The sequence below is a fragment of the Cyprinus carpio genome, chromosome A1 (assembly GCF_018340385.1).
Source record: "Cyprinus carpio isolate SPL01 chromosome A1, ASM1834038v1, whole genome shotgun sequence".
Classification (NCBI taxonomy): Eukaryota; Metazoa; Chordata; class Actinopteri; order Cypriniformes; family Cyprinidae; genus Cyprinus; species Cyprinus carpio.
Window position 1 is genome coordinate 38,158,945 of NC_056572.1, and position 11,772 is coordinate 38,170,716.

At 41.9% G+C, this 11,772-nt stretch overlaps 1 protein-coding gene and 1 pseudogene across 1 annotated transcript in view; both read left to right on the top strand.

Moving 5' to 3' along the window:
- Window positions 1–11,772, top strand: part of LOC109053278 (protein NLRC3-like) — a 426,767-nt gene that overhangs the window by 171,987 nt on the left and 243,008 nt on the right. The gene's annotated exons all lie outside the window — the stretch shown is intronic.
- On the top strand, window positions 4,284–5,262 carry LOC122146498 (annotated as a pseudogene).

Consider the following 11,772-nt stretch of genomic DNA (forward strand, 5'->3'; position numbering starts at 1 on the left):
TGCTACGGCTGTTTAACATTATTAGTACAAGTTATAGAAGGATAGAGCGATAGATAGATAGATAGTAAGAAACAGTCAGATGATAGATAGATAGATAGATAGATAGATAGATATAAACAGTCAGATGATAGATAGATAGATATATATATAAACAGTCGGGATGATAGATAGATAGATAGATAGATAGATGAGTTTCTTGAATGAGTTTGAATGCAAGTAGTAGCTAGTACACAGAAGGTGTCTGATTTTGAGTCTAATGGGTTTCCAGTGTTTAGATTTGAATTTTGACAGTTGAGTTTACGGAATGTCTATGTGAGAGAGGCTTTTCAATGTAAGTCTATGGGATTTTATGATTTTTTAATCTTCATTTTTATGAAACCGTGAAGTCCAATCAGTCTAAAAGATATAGCAACTCGAAATGATCAGTCTGAAGATCTGGGGCCTTGAGTCTGTAGAGCAAAGCTCTAGGAGGAGTAGCAGCCAGAAATTTAGTCTCTCGTAGCTATCACACACAAGTTTAAATAGATCAGTAAGTTGGCTTTCTCTAAGCCAAACTTAATAAGTTTAAATAGTAGATCAGTATGTTGGCTTTCTCGCCAACTTAACAATGGTGTAACAACTTGTCCGACCATGATGTCTCGTGACGTAGACCTTGGTCGTTGGTTCCATCTTAGGTGTTGCGATATACCGTTATTGACGATAGCCATGATATCTCAAAGCTAACAATTATCGATATTGTGTTAATTTAGTGTGTGACGATATACCACCGCAATATCAAAAATTGAACAGTTCTCTTATGATAACAATTCACATGTAAATACTCCAGCGCTACCCGGTTGAGTTCTGGTGGTGGCAGTATTGTGCCTTAACGCTGGGATAGTCACACAAGAAGATGCAGCACCTTTATTATTTAATTAGCCAGACTGGGAAATGTTATATTAACCTTGCACAGTAGTTTTCTGTGTTCCAGTATTTAAATAAAGGTGATTATTTTAATAAGTGCTGCATTTTCTTTACTCGCCTTTATTTTTTGTATTTGCAATCAATAATGGCTTATGTATAGTAACACTTATTTCTTTTGTTCAAATCATAACAGTTACACGATTAAAACTGATCTTGAAAAACTGAGCTTACCACATTGCTACATTAAACTCTGTAAGTTAGTTGGTCACAGTGCCATGCACTGCGGTTTTCATTCTTCAATAAGGTTCATTAGTTAACCTTTAGTTAATTACATTAGCAATACATATATATAAATAAATATAAATAATAATGAATAATATTTCCATACAGCATTTATTGCTTAGTTCATGTTAATTTTTAGCATTTATTTATGCATTATTAAAAACCACGTTGTGTCGTAAAAATTAATGCACTGTGAACTAACATGACCCACTCTATTTTATTAACATTAACAGCATTACAAATTGTGTAATACAAATGTATTGTTCATTGTTCATTCATGCTAGTTAATACATTAATGTTAACAAATTATATCTTATTGTAAAGTGTTATTAATATTTATTCATCATACTGTTGAACTTGACGGTATTTCTCTCTCTCTCTGTTATTTCAGGAGCTTTCAAAAGACGGAGAAAGCTAGAGTCTTGTGCCCGTGTTACCAGTGTCCTTATACCTGTTGGGTGAAAAGAAAAGCCCAGTAAACAAGGTAAAATAATTTGATTGATCCCCTGGTTTCCTTTGTAGGCTGATTCTACAATATATCGATATCACCATCCACCATCCATCCCATCCAACCGTTCCGTCCGTCCCGTCCATCCATCCGTCCATCCATCCCGTCCCACCACCGTCCGTTCCATCCGTCCACCGTCCAACCAACCCCACCGTCCCACCAACCATCCACCGTCCCGTCCATCCACCTGTTCTGACCGTCCACAACTGTCTGTTCAACCATCCCACCAACTCCCGTCCGTCACCGTACAAATGGCCTATATAATTAGCCTCCTTAGGTCAACATCAGGTCAGTGAATGCACTCTTATGGAGAGAGATCCTATCAAGTCATCATATACACTATTATTGTTCTGGCGGGGTGTTATTGTATGGTTTGTAGCACATTTGTTACCAGGTATAAAGGTCTGTCCATGACAGTAATTAAGTTAAGATTGTTTGAAGGATTAAATTAAAATTAAATTAAATTTATGTGGATTTAGCAGACGCTTTATCTCAAAAGCCATCGTACAGTGTATTCAGGCTATCAATTTTAATGACAGTGGTTCCTGGGGAATCAGGAACTCTAACCTTTGTGAATCTTGTTAATCTAATGCTCTACCAATTTGAGCTGCTACAGGAGCACTGGTAGAAGGATGATATGCTAACATCACTGCTGAGCACGACTACACTTCTAACCTCAATAATTCTTTCTCCCGCACAAGGAACTTTGGTCAAGCTTACTTATTGTTTAACTATTAAGAGAAATCTAGTACATTGGGCGTAAGCCACTCAAACTACTGCTCATCACCAAGACAGCAAAATCACACCCACTCTAAACCCATTCCCCTCATTCTCAAAAAACACACATTCGCACTCATAATTTTTTTTTGTGGGCCTCACGTCATGCCATACTGGTAAACGATAAGGTGGCATAACAATCAATACAAAAAGAACACATGGTCATTGACTGAACACAACCACTCAAATTGATTTAAAAACCTGTTTTCAAATTATGTGAGACAACCAATATAACCAGTTCCAGAGAGCAAGACAGGTTGTGTTGAAGGAGAAAGTCTGAGAATGGATAGAAGAAAAACAATGTGAGAGAGCGAGGACAAGTTGTGTATGTGAGGTGGGCGATAAGGAGGAAAGAGGAGGGCAAGAGAGAGCAGGATGAAGAGGAGGGGGATGGCAAGAAAGAGGCATAGAAAAAGGGGCAAAAGGACGTTAAATAGGAGAGACAAAGAGTGGAAATATCTGATGAAATTCAAAATTCGATCAATTTTGAGCTACTTATTATAAAGAACATGTTTTCGGGGGTTCATTAAAAGACAATGACAAAAAATATGAAAGTTGTTTTGAGAGTTCAAAACTTTACTTCTCCCCTGAGAACTTATGTTTTGTACAATGTGGTTTTCTATTTTTTGGTGTATTGTTTATCTGACTGCGTTAATAGTGTATATTTTTCCCAAAAAAATTTTTTTTTGATACTTTAACTGATTTGAGAGCAGTATTGATTTTTGAACACCGGTAAACTGCTTTGAGGGGAATGTTTCATTTTGCGAGAGGGAGTCAGAGGTTTTGTAATGTGGGGGGGGGGGGGGGGGGGTGCGGGGGGGGGGGGGGGAGGAGGTTGCGTGAAGATGAGGTTTGTGTTAAAGTTTCAGAAAATGGAGCAAGGTTTCAGAAATTGTGTTTAGCAATCAGAGAAAAACTGTAATCGAATGCCTCAACGCCAGAACATTTTTTGCTATCACCTTGGTTCCCAGTGGAGGCTTCTGTGCACATGCATTCTCATAAAATTGAAGAAGATCAACACTCACTAGGGGTCTTCTCTTAATGCCCATGAATCCCCCTTCCAAATGTGAGTCCGTCTGCGTTGAATTATATCAGGTAACTTGTGATTTCTAAATGAGAATGGTTGTGCAAAATGAGGGCATTTTTGTGTAGAGCTTTGCAGAAAAGTTTAAGCAATGTGGAATGTGTGTGTGAGAAACAGTGATAAATGTGTTAAAGTTTTGAGAACTGAATAGTAGGTTTCGGAAAGTTAGAACAACTGAACAAGTTATAGTGTACATTAGGAAATTGAGAAAAAACTGTAAAGAAAAAAAAAAATACATATCTGTCACTAACGTTTAACTTGAATTAAGCATGACATATATATATATATATATATATATATATATATATATATATATATATATATATCTTCTTTTTTTTTGCATCCAATCTGCGGTTCTTCATAATGTAAATTTCTTTTTAGAAACAGAGGAGGAGCCTGAGAATCTGACAGATATAAAAGAGCGTTTGTCAGTCAGACTGAAGAACACAAACGGTGAGAGTTACTGCCTTTATTCATCATTTATCTACAGAACATTCAGTCATTTTAACATTCAGAAAATATAACATAATATGAAAATGTTTCTATTATTTTCGTCTAGATAAAACTGATCTCTGCTGTGATCTACGAGGAGGAGAGATTGAGAAGATGGCAGTAAGTTCATCAATAACTCTACATTCCTAGAGATGTTTTCTCAGTGTGATGATCATCTCTTCCTCTCTGTCTCTGTGTAGATGTTGGTGTGTTTTTAGCGGTTCTTCTTATCTGTTGTTCTGGTGAGTGGATGTAGTCAGGATAAAGACATGCCAGTCGACTGTTCTGACCTTTATAAAGCAGGACAAACAGTCAGTGGGATTTTTACTCCATCTATCCCAGCAGGAGACATTCCTGTCTGGGTTTAACTGTGAGATGATCTCAGATGGTAAAAGATGAGGACAAAGGGAGCATGGACGGTATGAATCTGACTCTAGATCATCAAACAAACATCAGCACATTCATGATAAATCATATATTCTATATAAACCCCATCACAGGTGATTCAGAGGAGAATGGACGGCAGTGTGAATTTCTATCGGCCGTGGAATCAGTTCAAGAGAGGATTTGGGAATGTGGAGGGAGAATACTGGCTGTGTAAGATCTCACAGCGTGTGTGTGTTTGTGTGGATGTTCATGTCCAGTGTTTGGTTGAACGTGTTCTTCTTCATGTGTGTGTATGATCAGGGCTGGAGAGAAACATGTACCAGCTGACACGTAAGAACAAGTACATGCTGAGAGTGGATCTGGAGGGACTTCACCGGAAGGAAAGGTTTCGCTCTGTACTGTCCTTCTCTGTGGATTGTGAAACTGATGGATATAAACTACTAGTTTCAGGGTTCAAGGATGGAGGAGCAGGTAGGACACTTTCATTCAAGACATTAACAATCACACTCAGATAAGTAAATGTGCCCCTGATGTACTTAGTGATGCTGTTCCTCTCCGCGCAGGGCGACTCTATGACCTCCCATAATGGACAGAAGTTCACCACCTTTGACAAGGACCAAGACACCAATGAATAAAAAACTGTGCCAAAGTGTATCTTGGGGCATTTTGGTACAATAACTGTCACACTGCAAACCCCAACGGTGTGTACTTATGGGGAGACGATCCCACACTTTTCGCCGTTGGAAATGTTTGGTACACATGGAAGACCAATTTTTCTGTTGGTATGAAATCCATCAGCATGAAGATCAGACGTGTGTCTTAGACATTTGAAGAAAACATTACAGTCTTTTCTCAAAACAAATAACAAATCAAAGTAAGTTGTTTAAGAGTTTCTTTTCCTCTCTATACTGTGTAACTTTGGGAAATCTGTTGTGGTGTGTAATTTTATTAATTCTTCTTTTTTGTTTTGGGTCACTATCTTTAAATGTACAACTTAAAATGTAAACTTTATTAAACTGCAGCAATGAAAGACATTATGTGTTGGTGTATTTTTTTATTTTTTTGTTAATCTACACATCAGATACAGACAACAGAAACAATAAAATGACAAAATTCAGTTCAACTGCTCATAAACTGATAAAGTTTCCTCATAAATACAACCCTATACTGTATATGTAAATGAACACTACTTTTTCTCTGTGTTAGTGCTAGTGTAGGCAATATATTCCGCCAAGACCAAATACATTAATGTATGTGTGTGCAAGACCAAACTTATCTGTTGAATGTAGCTATTGTAGATGACTTACCTGCTGACATGATTTTTGGGAAGAGACTTACCAGTGCTCACGGAATTGTTGCATTCTGTGTTGAAACTTATACGTCCACTTCTAATGTTGTAAATGTTGCTTGTCTGGTAATGGCACGAGCCCAGAGTAAAAACAGGTCTGCAGCCATTGCCAGACTTTAATCATAGTCTGCTGCAAGGTGGGACCAAGGGGCCCAGGAAAACACCGGTCCATACAGGAGCTCAAAATGGAGAGAACCCGCTGATGCTTGTGGTACCTCCCCTGTAGGTCTGCTGCAATCTGTTGAATGTAGCTATTGACTGGAAAAAAGGCCTGGGTACCTCAGCCCCTAAGATCCAAACTGAGGGTCTGGGAATTCATGTCTGGCAGGTCCCAGAGAATATTGCACAACTGCAAAGAGCTGACGAGTCCTTGAAACCGCTGTTTACTAAGGTGGTGGAGGGAAAACAAGCTGACTTGTGTGTGGGGAAAAAATATGTTATTGTCAATGATAATACTGTACATGCAAACCCCTGATTCTACCCGTTTAGTTTGTCCCTACATGTTGTAGTCCCCTTGTGTTACACAAAGCCTAGCACACAGTGTTCCATGGGCAGGGCACCTGGCACTCCAAAAAGACCTATGCACGCATTAGCATACCCGATTCATGTGGCCCTCCATGTACACTGAACCTACAAACATACTGCACCCGCATGCCATACATGTCAAAAAAGCCAGTGCTGTGTGCCAACAAGATAGGGGCACCCATTACTTCCACTGCCTGTGATATCTGTCCCCTTTAAGCGCCATCGCCATGGACATTGTGTGGCCGCTGGAAAGAAGTAGTGCAGGGCACCGATATATCCTGGTCGTCAGTGATTATGCGACAAGGTATCCTGAGACTGGTGGAGCGCTTTAACCAGAAGCTCAAGAACATGCTTCGCAAATTTGTGTCAGACACTGGAAGGGACTGGGACAAATGGCTACCATTCTTGCTGTTCGACTACAGGGAGTACCACAAGTATCAACGGGGTTCTCTCTCCATTATGAGCTCCTGTAGTGGATGGCGGGTCAAAGGGGCCGCTAGAGTATCTCCTCACGAAAATGCGTTGGGACGCCGCTTCATCTGGAAACACGAGAAGTCTTAGAAGGGCACTGTCCAGTAACGCCCCTTGAGATGAAGGGAGACCGCCTGGTAGAGCTACAGGGAGAAAGCCCAAGAAAACCTCCTTGAAAAGCACAAAAGGCACAGAAGACATGGTACGACCAACATGCCAGATCCCGAGAACTGCAACCTAAACAAAAGGTTTTGTTACGCTCCCTACAAATCGCAAACACGACTGGATGAGGTGCCATGCCATACAGTTGTGTCGTCTAGATTGGACCAGTGGACTATGGAAATTCATCACCCCAACAAGGAAAGCTGTACAAACCTATCAAGCATCAACTTCCTGCAGAGTGGAGAAGCACTCCAGCAATGACATAAACATCGTCTGCTAGATTCGTGAGGTGGCAGATTATCACTAGGCAGAACAGCAAGCCCGAACTGGGAGAGAGCACCAAGGTTTCGACTCTTCCGTCATCTGCGACGGGGGGAACAACATGCGCGCGGCAACACCTTCGAGTTCCATAGCCCTCGTTTTTCCGTCAGAGGCCTGGCGGACCACTTGGTACAACACCAGGATCCCCCCTGCTTGATCAGAACCCTTCACGACAGTGACCGTATCGTGTGTCCTGAGGAGGCTGGAGTGGGCACGTCTGAAATGCAGGAGACTTGGGACAATGCTGGAGCTAGGGAGTTATTGAAGACCCTCTAAGAGTGAGTGGATGTAGCCCAATTGTTTATCGTCCCAATAGAAAGATGATACATTACGTATCTTGCAATTGACTTTCGTAAAGCGGAATGCTCAGGGTCAAAGTTTGATGCCTATTCCGATTCCACGAAGGATTGGGAGAGAACCATAGAACGACTGGTTGAAATGTATTGGTGAAGGCAAGGACATTGATCAACCTTGGACTTATGTAAAGGATACTGGCAAGTCCCCTGGAGGAGGCGTCTAGAACCCTACACAGCGTTCCAGACCCCGTTGGGGCTATACGCAGTGACTAATTGAACCAAAGTCCTCAGAGGCTAGTGAAGTGTTGGTCAGCTGCATATCTTGGATGACGCATGTCATATACAGTGCAAACTTGGGAGGACCATCTTCTACCACATCAGAAGAAACCTAGAGCAAGATCCAGGAGGCTGGCCTACTTTCCAATGTGGCAAATGTGAATTTGGGCGAAGTCTGATACAAACTACCATGGTTCCCACCTGTGAAAAGGGGATCTAAAGGCAAAGGGCAAGGCAAAAGTTTTAGTTATACTAGCATCACTTCGTACACAATGGTAATTCAAAGTGCCTTACATAAAAGACAGTGTAAAATAATCTGAAAGAAAAATAGATAACAAAAATAAAACAAGCAATTTGAAAACATAAAACAAGCAATTTTAAAACATTGGGAAATGTTTAAACAATTGACAGATTATTTAAAATGAATTTAAAAAACAGGTTAAAAATAAGAGAAATGATTTTACATAAAATACAGTGGGAGTACGTAAAATACAGTGCAATCAGTTCGGCATCATGCACATTGCTCACTTTTTCAATAAATAATGGCACAGCCAAACAGATGAGTTTTGAGTGCTAGAATTTAATATGTGGACTACTGTTTTAGCACATCTGATCTCTTCTGGAAGTCTGATGTCGCATACTGCTGGGTGGCCATAGTCAACTACATGGCGGAACCTCTCTTCCTTGTTTTGTGTGAACGCCTGGTATTTCCTAACTCGCACATTCGATCCTAAATGATCTGGAGTGGGGTCTGTTAGGTTATATTCAATGAACAATATCTGCAATATATTTGGGTCCCCAGGTCGATTGAGTGGGTTTATAACGTAGAAATGTACTTTAAATCCAATCCTAAAATTGTAACTTGGAAGTCAGGTGTAAGGACCTGAGACTGGTGTGAATAGTGCTCCAGAATTTGTCTGGTTCTATTCAGAATCCTGGCAGCAGCGTTTCTGGGGATGCAGGCTGCTGCACGCGGTAGAAATGGTGTCATTTTTGTGATTGGGAAGGAGTGTGGGAGACCCATTACAATAGTGTCCAACACCCTGCTGGTGAATGGGGGGAGGAAAGGCATGAACAAGTTTCTTCTACGTCTTCGACATGGAAACACAAAAAATCTAAATTCTTAGCAATGTTTTTTATAGATGATAGTATGCTGAGGATAAATGGTGACGAAGGTATTACCTTAACTACTAACTATAGATAACTAAAACGCTGCTTTGACATTTATACGAAACTCAAGGTATGCAATTCAACCACCTGTTGAAAACTCGTCAATCTTTTACTCTAACTTGTTGTCCAACTTGCCAATAACTGTTCAGTTGTGATACGATTAATGATAAAACCACTTTTGGTGGTATGAGCATTTGCATTTATTTAGTTTATTTTTATCTTACTTAAGAGGAAAGTTCAGTCTAGATATTATTTGTGTAATTTTTCTTGTTTAACTTAAAGAAGTTCTGCCACATCCAACATTAATTTCATCAATGCATTGGCAGCAGGGAGTCAATTGGGCCTGTAACGACTCATTTAGGCTGATAAGGGCTAGAGCAAATCATGGTGTATACATCAGCATAGCTGCCTGATTTGAGCAATTTAGTTCTTCTCTCTCATTATCTGACTTAGTGAAGGAGACATATACAGGCTAAACAAGAGAGGTGCCAGAATTGAGCCTTGTGGGACTCTGCATGTCATGGACGTCCACTTAGACTTATGCCTCTCTATACCTCAGCATCAATAACCTTCCTCTCCCTTCTAAGTATGACCTGGAACCATTTGAAGGTACCATCCCAGAAAGCCTCCGACCCAGTTTTCCAGTCTCTCCTAGTAGTATGTTATTAGTCGACAGTGCCAAACTCCGGGAGAAGGGGACACACTATGAAGATACACGGGTAACAGGGGCGGGGGTGGAGCCCAAGGCTACTTGATGTTTGCCGAGTCCAACGGGGACAGTTACTTCAAATGCGGGGGCGAAAATATCATTTATTCTTAATGGCGCTGTCTCTGGTGCTGTATGATGCAGAGATCCGGTACCAGTTGAGTCTGTACGTATTTGTTCAGCTGGAATTAAAAACTACCTTTTCTATAATTTCGCTTAGAAAAAAAGCCTCAAGTGGACATGTAGGAACCTGTTCGACTATCAGCCCAAAACCAAGGCAACTTCAACAAAGGAGCGAGGTCTATCCTTCTTGACTGGTGGGCGTGGTATCGATGGTTCAGTCCCTGCAACTTCTCTACCAATGCTCTGTAAGAATGTGAAGAAACCGATTGTCTGGGGGTGGGACAGAGGAATGTGAAATGGCCTGTTTTTCAACACCTAAAAGGCCACGACTGTGTTTCTGGAACAGTCCGCATAAGTCCTGCTTTCACAAAAGGCATTCATTGTTCAGGTAGATGCTTCGGCTGTGGGAATTGGAGCAGTCCTGGCCCAAGGAGATATGGGTGAAGAGAGACCCATTGCATTCCTGAGCAGGCAACTGCTCCCCAGAGAAAGCCGATACTCTACCTTGGAGAAGGAAGGTCTAGCGATCAAGTGGGCATTGGAGAGCCTCAGGTACTACCAACTGGGAAGGCAGGTCTCTACCGCACTATAATACGAGATCACGACAGTGAGCTCTGACGTGATCCACCCTATGTAGGCATCCACAATCCTACCTCAATCGTGAACAAATTACTCAAGGTGTCCGACTTTTTATTTATATAGCAGGCTTAAACAAAAAAAGTATTGCGCAAAGCAGCTGATACACCATTAATTAGGAACATAATATTCTCAATAATGCAAATATGACAGTTACAAAGGAAGTTCATCTCTGAATTCAGTAAGTCATCATGCAGCTCAGTTCAGTTTAATTGAATAGTAATCTGTGCAATAAATTTGCAATAAGTCAACAGATATTGCTGTATCTAAATTGAAGTGTCCCCAACCTAAGCAAGCCAGAGGTGACGCGGCAAGGAACCAAAACCCCATCGGTGGCAGAATGGAGAAAAACTTGGGAGGAAACCAGGCCTCAGTGCTGGGGGGCCAGTTTCTTGACTAGACGAAACCAGCAGTTCAATTCCAGGCTGCAGCAAAAGCTCAGATTGTGCAGAAGAATCATCTGCTTCCCTGTGGTCTTGTCCCCGTGGTCGCCTGAGACAAGGTCTTTACAGTGGGGATCTGTCTCAGCTCTAGTCCTGGTCTCCGGGCCAGCTGTCTTTCAGGGGCTGTAGAGTCCTTTCTAGGTGCTGATTCCACCATCTGGGGGCTCGTACTGGATCGGTGCCTGCGCGCCACTCTGCTTGGATACAGACTGGATCTGGTGGAAAGGTGACCTCGGAATATATACGAGAGAAACAGCTATCTTCTCGTTAGCTGCCATCCTTCTGATGATGTAGCACGTAACTCCAGTGTTCTGGGCAAGAGTGTTTCCCGGTCCGGTTTACCTAATTACTGCAGTCCTAACCCCTCCTTTACCCGATTTGGATTTAGACGGATAGTCTGTATGTGTACGATAGGTTAAAGAGAGTTCTTTCATCTAGTAGAGTTTCAACTGACAATTGGTTCTGCCCTCCGAACCATGTTCGGTATGTCTTCCAGATTGGGCCCTATCGGAGCGGATCTGCCGCCCGCCGTTTGACTTTCTAGGTATCTAATTGCCAGATTTGCGCACGCTGCGGACGGGAGGAACTATATGTAACAAGAAGGCTCGTTCAAATCCTGCGGTGCTAAACCATTCCGGGCTTTATGAAATTGCAAGTGAGTGACAGCAAGTGACAGGTGCCGTGCCTACACCCGATTGGACCCCTACTCCGATCGTGCCTCGCATTTAACCCATCACAGTGCACACACACAGCAGTGCCCCCCCCCCCCACCCGGAGCCGTGGAGCCATTCGCTGCCGGCCCGGGGGCAGTGGGGGTTCCAGTTGACTTGCTAAGGGGCACCTCCGTCGTGGTGTTGCCGGC